The following is an 11,952-nucleotide window of genomic DNA, read 5'->3' as shown; positions in this document are numbered from 1 at the left end:
ATGCATATTTATAGCCTGCTTAGATGTTCAAACACATAAGAAAGATGCACACAAAATCTGAAGCTCAGAGGAACAGTATGAGATATAAACAGCCGAGTTCAAATCAAGAAACTCTCACATCAGTGCTCTCAAAGACAGTACTCAGGTACTCCAAACTCTGCTGATACCCAGATACTCCAAAGTCTACTGCTCTCATCCGACGATCTCTGTGCACCCCATCTCCCGCATCCCATAGGTTTCCATTCCCTGCACCTCCATACATACCCTGTTATTATCACTCCAGCATACAATGTCAACACATTGAGAAGTGACATACCAATATCAGCTAGCCCCATTAAATTATCTGTATCATACAAACCTTGGACATAGGGGGGAAAATGATTTTGCTTTGGAAAAAATCCAAAGTTTCCTTGGTTTTAATTTTGTGTGGAGAGCTAAAGGAAACTTCAAAGAACTGGCTGAGGCTTAAGTAGAAAAAGCCATTCCCCATAAGTTCTTTTTTGCTGCCATTAACAACATCACAATGGACCGCCAAATTCTGCCACGCTATTGGCAACTATCCTCATATCACTAAAAGGAATGATCTTATCATTGACAGATGCTAAGACTCAGTGCTTTGAATCACACCATGTGTTACAAATTAAAATGGCTAAAATCACAATAATGCTAATCTGGAAAGAATAGGAGAAAAAAACAATTGCTAGGCACTGCAGGATCAACATCTTGATGTATCCCACAAGTATCAGTTTTAAAAAGTACATGAAGTTGAGTAACATATCAACCCAGATTGTCTACTGACCAATTTAAGACAATGAGACATAGAGTTGTTAATGATTATATATACATATATATGAACATATATATATATATGTAGTATGTTTTCATTTATGCTACAGCAATAGATCTGTTCAAACATAGGAAAATACTAAAAACTATACTTTGTGTATGAGAGAGGGTTAAAGTCATGGGAACTTTTGCCTTTATAAGCATAAATGCTCTGCCTAGAAGCTGATGCAGGAGGATGACCACGAGTTTCAGGCTAGTCTGGGTTGCAGAGTGAGACCTTGTTTGTCTTAAGAAGAAAGAGAAAGAGGAGGCAGTGGAAAGAACATCAACAAAAAAAATTTAAAGAAAATAAATAAAAAAATAAACTCTTCTAAGTTTGAATTTCTGCAATGATATTAATCTTTTTTAAATGATTTATTTGTTATTTATTTTTATATGTAAGTACACTGTAGCTGTCCTCAGACACACCAGGAGAGAGTGTCAGTTGTGAGCCACCAGGTGGTTGCTGGGGTTTGAACTCAGGACCTTTGGAAGAGCAGTTAGTGACCTTAACCACTGAGCCATCTCTCCAGCCCCCGGTAATATTACTCTTATAACGAGACATACGTAACTAGCAAAAGACAAATCCATTGAAAGAAATCATTATAATGTCCCAGGGAAACCTATTGAGCTAACAGTGAGAAAACTTGGGTTCAAAAGAAAATCAGTGGTCCCACTTACTAGCCATGACATAGGCCGCCATTAATAACGGTGGTGGTGCTGGTGCTGGCTGCTGCGATGGAAATGAGGCGCAAGCAACTGACTGAAGCCTGGACGCCTCTTCTGAAAATGCTTGTCTTACATTTTGTGTGCCAACATTGCCCTCTACCCAACACAGGGTGCATTGCAACCGGCTAAGAATATCCCAGATATCTATTCTTGCATCTTCCTCTAAGACGCTGCTGCACCCAGGACAAATCCCATAACTCTATTTGTAAGAACGTGTTAGACACATTCTTACAAATTCTCACAGAAAGTGAGGCTATCTTTTATTGATGAACAGGAAGTAACACGGGCCGATCCATGGGCAGCTTTTTGAGTTTCATTTCAATAGGTATTACCGCGTGGCAGGTACTGTACTGAGAGCTGGGATGTAGATATGAACGAAATACGGCACTTCCGGTTAGTGTGAATAGAGTCTCGCGTTCCAGTATGGAAACAGAATTAGGGTGTGCACATTTACCTTAGTGGGTTTGTTCGTGTTTACAGAAAAGTATTCCCCCCCAGGGAGCTCTCACTATTGCTTGCCCTATCCCTTTGGACAGGTAGGAGTTGGGTTTCTTTATCCTTAAATAGTCCGCCCATGCATTGGGGATTATTTAACTTTTTTTTTTTTTAAACATTAAAATCATTTTATTCACTGGTTCAATGAGGTCTTTTAAAAATTTATTTTAAGGCATTTTATTAAATATTTTCTTCATTTACATTTCAAATGCTATCTCCAAAGCCCCCTATACCCCCCCCCCCCCCCCGCCCTGCTCCCCAACCCACCCAGTCCTGCTTCCTGGCCCTGGTATTCCCCTGTACTGGGGCATATGATGTTTGCAATACCAAGGGCCTCTCCTCCGATTGTGTAGGGCTTCCTCTCAGGTTTCTAGACAAGATGAAAATGAATCCCAGGATGAGAGGAAACAAAGTTGCAGAGAGCAGAGTCCCAATGCCCGGAGTTGTGACTGGCTAGCTGCTTCCTCCTGGGGGATTTTTAAGACAGTTTCTCAAGGAAAGACTCTGCCTATGGTGGAATTTTAAGATCAGGTCTTTAAAGAGCATTCCTTGCAAAGGAAGAAATGGAAGAAAAGAATAGTCAGAACAGATGAACCAACAGGAAAAGGAGGGAAAAAAAGGCATTCCAGCTTTCTGACCAGCCCAGGAAAACTAGGGAGAGAATTTAGGATTCCTTGAAGCTAATGGCATGGATGTTTTCTTACACACATTGAACGCTGGCCATTCTCAGCTCATTTTAGGGAGTAAAGTCCTTAGGGATGAATCTTAATTGAAAATAAAAACTAACAAATACGAAGCCGGAGTGATGAGTCAGCAGTTTAAGCACTGGCCATTTAGAGAATCCAGACTCAATCCCAGCACCAGCGTGGCAGTTCACTGTTGCTCTAATTCCAGTCCAAGCACATCCCATGCCCTCTCCTGTTTCTGAGGACATTGCACAGGCACGTTGTAGTCGTACATGAAGGCAAAACACCTACACATAAAAAGATAGCAAAAATAATGCTAACTAGAAGCTAAAGATTAAGACAAATATCACCAATGGAAAGAGAAAGCAGGGCAGGCCAGGACTAATATCAGATTTTTTTTTTTAAACCAGTGCTCCAAAACCTGCTAGTAGTCCCCGAGTGCCCTCTGCTTTGTTGCTCTCTAGCTGTGTTTTCTTAAAACTTCTGGTTCTGTAGCTGAGAGTTAAGAATTCACTTTGATTTTCTTAACAATAATCCTCATGATTGACAAGCTAATGATTAGCAGGCCACCCCTGAAAAGTACCACCTCGACATTGCAGCTGATGGAATGGGTAAAAATCTCAGGTCACTGAGATGGGAACCCCTATGTTTCAAACAGTTACCAGAAAGCAAGCACTGTCTCTGAACACAACATTCTAACTGGCTAGAACCGTACAGGAGCTAAACACGGCTCCCATAGTGGGCCATGAAGACTGCAGCACAAGCCCAAAGGCGTGTCTTGTGATTGTCAGGTGTAGGACTAACACAGTTGTTAGTCCTGGGCCCTTTGATACCTCTGCTTCATGTTTCCATCCTACACTTGGCAAGATCCTGAGGGCCAGCATCTCTAGAACCAACTATGACTTCAGGGCAGCAGGAAAAACCAACTGAGACCCAGGTGGAAGTGAGGCCTATGAACTGGGCCACCACCAAAATACAGTCACAATTTATCAGCTGTCCATCTGACCTTACAAGCTCAGACCATTACCTGAAATCCTAAGAAGTCAAAAGTGAGCTAGAGGAATGGTTCGAGATGAAGCGCAGAGGGACCAAGCCTTCCTTCTGCCTCCTGTACCTAAGCTTCCGAAGTAACTTTCCTCATGAATTCCCTGAGGAAAATGGAACCGAAATTTAGACTTTACAAAAAATAAATCGTGGGTTTCTATCTTTTCATTAAATATAGTTTTCTAATGGTACGCCTAGTTTACATTTAGGATGTTTAACTCAAATATTGATAATAAACTGAGTCCCTTTCAAAAGCTTTTGCCAACCTTAAAACCTTTCATTTCTTTCCCTATCAGCATAGTCTTATGCAGCAGGGAAGTGGGGCAGGGTGGTCCAAGGGTAACGGTTCTGCGGGAGAAGAGTGCCATCTGCAGGAAAACAGTGTAACTACAGATAAAATGCACAGGTGACCCCTAGAACTCTGGAAGTGCCTCTCCCACAATAAAATCCCAACGGTAGTGTGGTCCTTCATATTGCATTTCCTAGCATTGAAAGCCAAAATAACATGACTTGAAAAGAGATGTTATTCAGAACACTGCTCTGGTTTTATTAGGAACCCTTGAAGACATAAAGGAATCTGTCCTTTAGTGTGTGTGTGTGTGTGTGTGAGTGTGTGTGTGTGTGTGTGTATCTGTGTGTGTCTGTGTGTCTGTGTGTCTGTGTGTGTTTTCACACGCTAGCGTGTAGACCAGAGTCAATGTCCATGGACTTTTACCTGTCCCTCTGCATTTTTTCTTTGAGACAGGCTGTTTTACTTGGCCAGGAGCTCACTGATTCAGCAAGGCTAGCGAGCCAGCAAGCTCCAGGGAGCCTCCACATCCAGAGGGCAGGATTACAGGCACATGTCATCATGTCCAGCTTTCCTCGTCCTTACCCACACAGGCGCTTCAATGACTGAGCAACGTCATTATTATAGACCTTATAAAAGGAGCTCACAACCGTCCACCTCCATGTACAACTCCAGGGTCTTCAACAAAGCTGGGGCGTACATATAGTTTGCGGAGTTCTGCTCCTCCTCATTCGGAATAGACACCCACCCTTCACTTTAGGGCACACAACCCCTTGTCTGCTCAATAAGTATTTGCTGTGCATACTTTCCAGTCCTGCGTTATTCAGCCTGTGTACAAAAAGCCAGCTCTGTTCTCTGACTTTGAAGAGTTTACAGTGGCTGATAAGACTCTGGGCACCCCAGCTCCCTTCGCTCACTCCACTCATCCTTAAAAATACACTTTATGCTTTAAATTCTTCCCCAGTCATCTCACTCCCAAGAACATTCAACTTCCTGTGGTTTGTTTTCTCAGTGTCGGTCTGGGCAATGCTGACCTATTCCGAAAGCGCCGCTGCGTTGCAAGGTACTCTGGGTAAATTGTGTCGAGCACATTCTGCACGTGGTAGGGATATGGCCCTAAGCTTCGCACAGCCAACAGCTGGATAACCAAGCCAGCGCTGTTCTGCCTCAGCTCTAAAAATGCCATTCAGACCCAAGAGAACTGTTAAACTCATTCTCACTTGTGAGAAGGACCTCACGTGCATAACTCTTTACCCGTTACATTGACTGTTCTTTCTTTCATGTTGGAATTTGTGTAGGATTTTGAGCTCTGCCGGAAGTAGTCCTGTTTCTAATCAAATTTAAGTGCTAAAAATAACGACACAGCAATTCGATCAAATAAGAAACACAATTTGCTCACTTACTAGAACCAAGTAGTCATGGGTTAGAATTCATGACTAAGAAATAAGTTTCAAAGAAAAAAAAATAGTTTTGTATCCCAAATTCTTCACTATTTTGTTTTCTTTACATTAATATTGTTCGCTAATTTTAAGAGGGCCCATTGACTGCACCTGATGAATATTTGATATCACTGGCTTTATTTAACTAACTCTTTCCAGTCTCTTAAACCGGGGATCTCATCAGACTTGAACAAACTTGTCAATGAGGCATTTATTCATCAGGAAATTAAAGATGCCACAGAAGAAGGAACTGAACATTATCAATGTCTTTTCTACAGCCAATACTTGGTGTATGTTTTCATTTGATACCCTCGACAAGTCATTAAGTTGCTTGGAATGAAGCTCACTTAACAGAAAGAAGACGCAAAGCCTCGTTCATAGGCAGTCACAGAGGTAATTCTCAGACTCATCTGGGCATAGAACCCATGCTCCCTCCATGATGCTGGAAAATGTTGGTAAGTGCTGGCTATGGTTTTAAAATTAAGATAGATCTGAGGCTGAGATCTGATGCTACCAAGATGAGTGCCGAGATAGAGAAGAAGCGCATAGATTAACAGACAAGGCCTCCCTCTGTAGCTGAGGCTGGCCTGGAACCCACAGAAATCCCCAATCTCTGCCTCCCTAAATCTGGGATTACAGGGTAAGTCAATACACCTGGGGTTTTTTGTTTTTGTTTTTTGGGTTTTTTTAGTTTTTTTTTTTAACCCTGTGGTTACTCACTTAGTGTCTTCTTGGTTATCAAACCATGTTTATCACTTGTAAGAGAATTCAGTGTTGAAAGTTCAGCCATTTGGAGATTAAACATCATTGTCCAATGTCTGTACATTGTTTATGATGAATCAGAACTCTCTCCTACTCTGTAAACATTTCAGAATAAAAGGCAGGACTCTTAGAGCAACAGAGGAGCTTAGCATCGGCAAGCTGTACTGTTTCCTGCTCTCTAGTGTGCCTCTGGGTAGTGTACCGGGGTGATGGGCTACAACTTGTAAGATGAAATAAACCCAAAGTATCAGGACACAGAGTAAGTCTCAACAAATACAGGGACTTGACATGGCTCCTGTATCCTATCAGATCAAACATACACAAAGTCATGAAGTAACAACTGCTGAATGGCAAGCGGGCAAGCCTAGAAGTCAAGGGCTGCTCTGGGTCACAGTGTTTATCCCAGTAGCAGAAATCAAACAAAGACAAACCCAGATGGCCTTCCACAGTGAGGAGGTGGTGGTCCACACCACGGTCCCAGCACTCAGACGACTCAGGCAAGGGCATCAGCAGTTTGAGGACAGCCTGGGGCAGCCTACCCTAGCACTCTAGCATGAAATAAAATGTAACAAAAGATGTGTGAGCAGAGCAGTACCTCTGCACAGCACACATATATACAAAGCAGACCACATCAAAAGCTGGTCGGGGGAAGGGATCTCTTATCCAGGCTTCGGTAGGCTGAAGAAGGAAAATCATGAGTTCCAAGAGATCCTAAGTAACACAGCAATATTCCGGTCACAACTAACAAACAATAATCATAACTTTTAAAAAAGAATGATCAAAACTGTCATGGAGGCACTTAATGGTCTAATTTGGGAGCATCCTCAAGCTAGAAACCAACTATCTTCCATTCTTTATTTTATGCTTATGCATGTGTTTATACTGTGAATAGTTTATGAGTCGGTAAGAAGAACAATGCTCTTGATTAAAAATTATTTCAGTATCAACCCTCTACATTTAATAAAGATGACATTTGAGTAGGTATGGCATTTGCCTATGTAACTTGATCTTCAAAGTTGTACCCCATAAAGTATCCCCCTCCTCATACTGTTATTCACACACTAACCATACAGAATAAAGATGTATATTGAAAACAATAAGAGAGAAACACCAAGGCACATATCTAGCAGGCCCATCAGAATAACAGCAGATTATTCAATTAAAACTTTAAAAGCAGGAGGCCTGGACAGATGCACTTCAAGTTCTGAAAGACAACAGTTTCCATCCCAGATTAACATACCCAGCAAAGCTTTCTGTCATCATTGAAGGAAAAAATGGAAACTTCCAGAAATTAAAATAGGTTAAAGGAATTTATAACCACTAAGCCAGCTCTACAGAAAACAATTGAATGAATCTGTCAGACTGAAGGAGGAAAAAACTAAACCTGAGCATAAAAAGGAAAAAAGAACACGAAACATCCACAAAATAACAAGAACCAACATACACCTGTCCAGTTATAATGTTCAATATTGAAGATACCAAGTCTCTGATCGGAAAACACACACTAGTAAAAGCAGGGACCCTGTAATTGCTGCCTTCAAGAAGAGTGCATCACTTCAACAGCCAGATACAACCTTAGGATGACAGGATGAGAATGCACATTCCAGGCAAACAGGCCCAAATCAGGTAGGCATCACTGTCCTCACATCATTCAAACCAAAACTAACGAGAAAAGGTAAAAGTGGCTACTCCATACAGATTAAGGAAACAGTCCATCAAGAGGATGTAGAGGTTCAAAACATGCATGCCCTGAACATAGCCAAAGAAACAAATTCTATGAGGCAGAAGGACACAGATTAACACTAGCACAGAAGAGCTATGTGCCTTCAGTTCCCCTTTGGTATCACAAATTGACACATCTTCCCAAGGGGGCGGGGGTGGTAATTAGATGACAGCAGGTGGATTTTACTGACACCTACAGAACATTCTATTAAACTGCTCCAGAGTCCACAGTCCTCTCAATGTCCCACAGAACTGTCTCCAAAATAAATCAAGTCTCAGAAACAAGGACAGGAAATTGAAATAGCTGTTGGTATCCTATCAGATCACAATGGTATGAGACTTAAAAAAAAAAAAGTCAACAGCATGGAAACCTTAGAACATACACAGAGACATGAAGATTAAGTAACACACGGTGGAATGACAAATGGGTCCTTGAATAATTCAAGAATAAAAAATCCTAGAAGAAAATGAAAACATAGCATATCAAAACACATGTGATAGAATCAACAGACCCTAAGAATGGAGTTCACATCTCTAAGTGCCTACATTAAGAAACCAAAATGATCTCAAAAAGATAAATTATGTACCTCGGGGCCCAGAAGCACAAGCGAAACTCTAAATCAGTACAAAGAAAGAAGCTATTACAGTCAGGGGAGAAAATAGTGAACTGGAAACAAACAAAAACAAGGCAAAGAGTGAACAAGCTGTTGGCTCTTTAATGAGATGAACAAGCCAAGTGTGATGGCACACAACTTTTATTCCAGCACCTGAGAGGCAGAGACAAGTGAATCTCTCGGAGTTCAAGGCCAGCCTGTTCGACACAGAGAGCTCCAGGGGAGCCAGGTCTATGTAGAGATGCTCAGTCTGAAAAAGCCAAGGAAGTGTAGGAACGATAGACAAACACTTCGTGAAACTAACCAAAGCAAAAAGAGAGAAGACCCAAAGTAAAGAAATGGAAAGGTCGCCATTAATAGGCACCAGCGATATTCAGAAAATTGTCTCTTACACAAAAAACAGATATTCCAATGAAGTGGACAATTTTAGAGAATTGAACAGATTTTTAAACCAAGATTAGACCAACAATTTAAACAGATTTATACCAAACAGTGGACGGAAGCTATAATTTACAATTATCCCAGCTATGAACAATCTAGGCTCAGATAGATTCACTGGTGAATTTCCCCAAACATTTGAAAAACGGTTACCACCGATGCGTCCCCAGCTCTCCATAAGTAGAAAAGGGTGGAGCCCCACCCGCTCTCTTTAGAAAGCTAAGTTACACTCATCTCAAAGCCAGATAGGGACCCGATAAAAATTAAGATTACAGATCAGTTTTCCTGATCATTTACATGCAAATACTCTCAATAAAATACTGACACACCAGAATCAAGAAAATATCAAAAATGTTCACCACAATCAAGTTTGCCTTATTTCAGAGATGTGGGATGTTTCAATATATGTAAATCAATGCATGTTTTAACTGACATAAATGTTCCCAAGCGCAGAAATCGCATGGTCATCTCAATAAACAAAAATGTTTCCTTGACAAAAATGTTTTCCACTAAATTCAAAAGCAAGGCAAGGTTGCTTACTTTCTTCACTTTTACTCAATACAACACTTGAAGCCTTAGCTATCACAATAGGCATGAGAGGGGGAAGAGGGTATAAATAGGAAAGGAAGAAGTCAACGTATCTTTTTTGCAGGTGATAGGATTTTATACATAATCCATTAAAAAACTCTTAGAACTGATAAACACTTTCAGCCAACTAACAGGGTATGAAATTAACAGGTAGAAACCATTACCCTTTCTGCACGCCAATGACAGCCACACTCGAAAAAGAAAAACTGGAGGGGCAGAGGACTTCCACTTTAATAGCCTAAAGAAATACCTTGGAATACACCTAAGCAAAGATACAAAAGACTTCTATAACAAAACTAAAACCTGAAGAACCAAATGGTGGAAGATTCTAGAAGATGGAAAGACCTCCCATGCTCGTGAGTTGGAAAATAGCAATACTGTGAAGATGATCATCCTACCAAAAGCAATCTACAGAATCAATACAGACCAAATCAAATAGACAGTGATGTTCTTCACAGAAATAGAAATCTTAAAATTTGCATGAAAGCACAAAAGGTTACTGATAAAGCAACACTGAACAAAATGAATACCTCTGGGAGCGACCATCATCCCTAATGTCAAGTTATACGTCACAGACAAAGTAACACAGATGGCATAGTACTCGCACAAAAGTTAGATAGACCAATAGAATAGAACAGGGGACCAAAATACAAGGCCATACAATACAAACACCTTGTATTTAACAAAGACACAAAAAGTACACATTGGAGAAAAACCAGCATCTTCAACAAGTGGTTCTGGAAAAACTAGATATCTCTATATAGAAGAATGAAACTAAGCCGTTATCTTACCCCGCACAAAACCCAACACTAAATGTACCCAAGAACCATAGCATAAGACCTGGGGCTCAAAAGCAAAAGAAAAGAGTGGAGAGTACACTTTAAGACGAAGGTATAGATGAGGGCATTCTGGCTAGGACCCCAGTTGCTCAGAAAATAAGGCCAACAATACACAAATTTATAAAGCCCCATCCCTCTGTCTCAGCCACCAAACACTCAGAGGTACTCTCTGAAAACATGCTGACCCCATCACCCAGGGAAACAGGTGATCTTCACTCTCTCCCATTATTTATCCCCCAATTATGTCATCCAGTGATAATAATTCAGACCTATAGCAGACCACCTGCTGGGACCTCTTCTACCCCTCTGCCTCTGTTCTCAGGGGACTATGTAATGCAAACTATTATGGCAAAGACAGCTTCCCTCCCTCCTGTGAACCCTCTGACAACTACTCCACCAACAAATCCCCATTGTTAGCTTCCAGTACCTACAAACACCTAGGATACCTAGTGGCCAAACAGCAAGACAGCAGGCTCTCAGAAGCTCTCCCTACTAGACAACCCATTTTTCTAAGATCCAGAGTGGGCAACAGAAACCACTAAATAAAAGCAAGAACAGATATCAGCATCTAGAATTACAATTATCCCAAAGCCGGATGTCTGGTTGCCAATCAATCAAAACGTCCAAGACAGTGTGTCTATGAGACCCCAGCAGTCCTACAACTGTCGGCCCTGAGAAATGCAATACTAGCTGAAGCACAAGACAAGAACTTCCAGATAGGTATTATTAATTAGGCAAAGCACATTAAAGAGGATATGAACAAATCCATTCATGAAGTCTTTAAAGACACAAACAACCCCTTGACATGAAATGAAGAAAACAGTCCAACATGTGAAAATGGGATCAATAAAGAAAATCCAAACTGAGGTAAAACTGAAAAAGAAAAAATTAGGAACTTAAACAGCTGCCTCAGAGGCGAGCCTCACAGACTACAAGAGATGGGAGAGGGAATCACAGGCACTGAAGACAAGATAGAAGAAATTAGAATCTTGACCAAAGAAAATGTGAAATTTTAAAGACTTCAGAAACAAAGGATCCAAGAAATCGGTAACACTTTAACAAAGACGAATCTATGCATGATATAGTAGAGGAAGGAGAAGAAACCCAGATCAGAAGCAAAGAAGATATTTTCAACAAAATGATAGATGAAAAGTTCTCTAGCCTAAAGAAGGAGGTACTTATCAAGTTGCAAGAAGCATACAGAACACCAAATAGACTGAGCCAGAAAAGAATTCCTTAAGACACAATAATTACAACACTGAACATACAGAACAATGAAAGAATTTTAAAAGTTGCAAGGGGGAAAAGACCAAGTAACATACAAAGGAAGACCCACTAGAATAGCATCTTAATTTTCTTTCTTTTTTCTTTCTTTCTCTCTCTCTCTCTCTCTCTCTCTCTCTCTCTCTCTCTCTCTCTCTCTCTCTTTCTTTCTTTCGTTTTTAGATTTATTTATTATTACACATAAGTACACTGTAGCTG

Source organism: Mus musculus, chromosome 5 (genome assembly GCF_000001635.26).
Source record: "Mus musculus strain C57BL/6J chromosome 5, GRCm38.p6 C57BL/6J".
NCBI lineage: Eukaryota > Metazoa > Chordata > Mammalia > Rodentia > Muridae > Mus > Mus musculus.
This window is presented reverse-complemented; position numbering follows the sequence as displayed.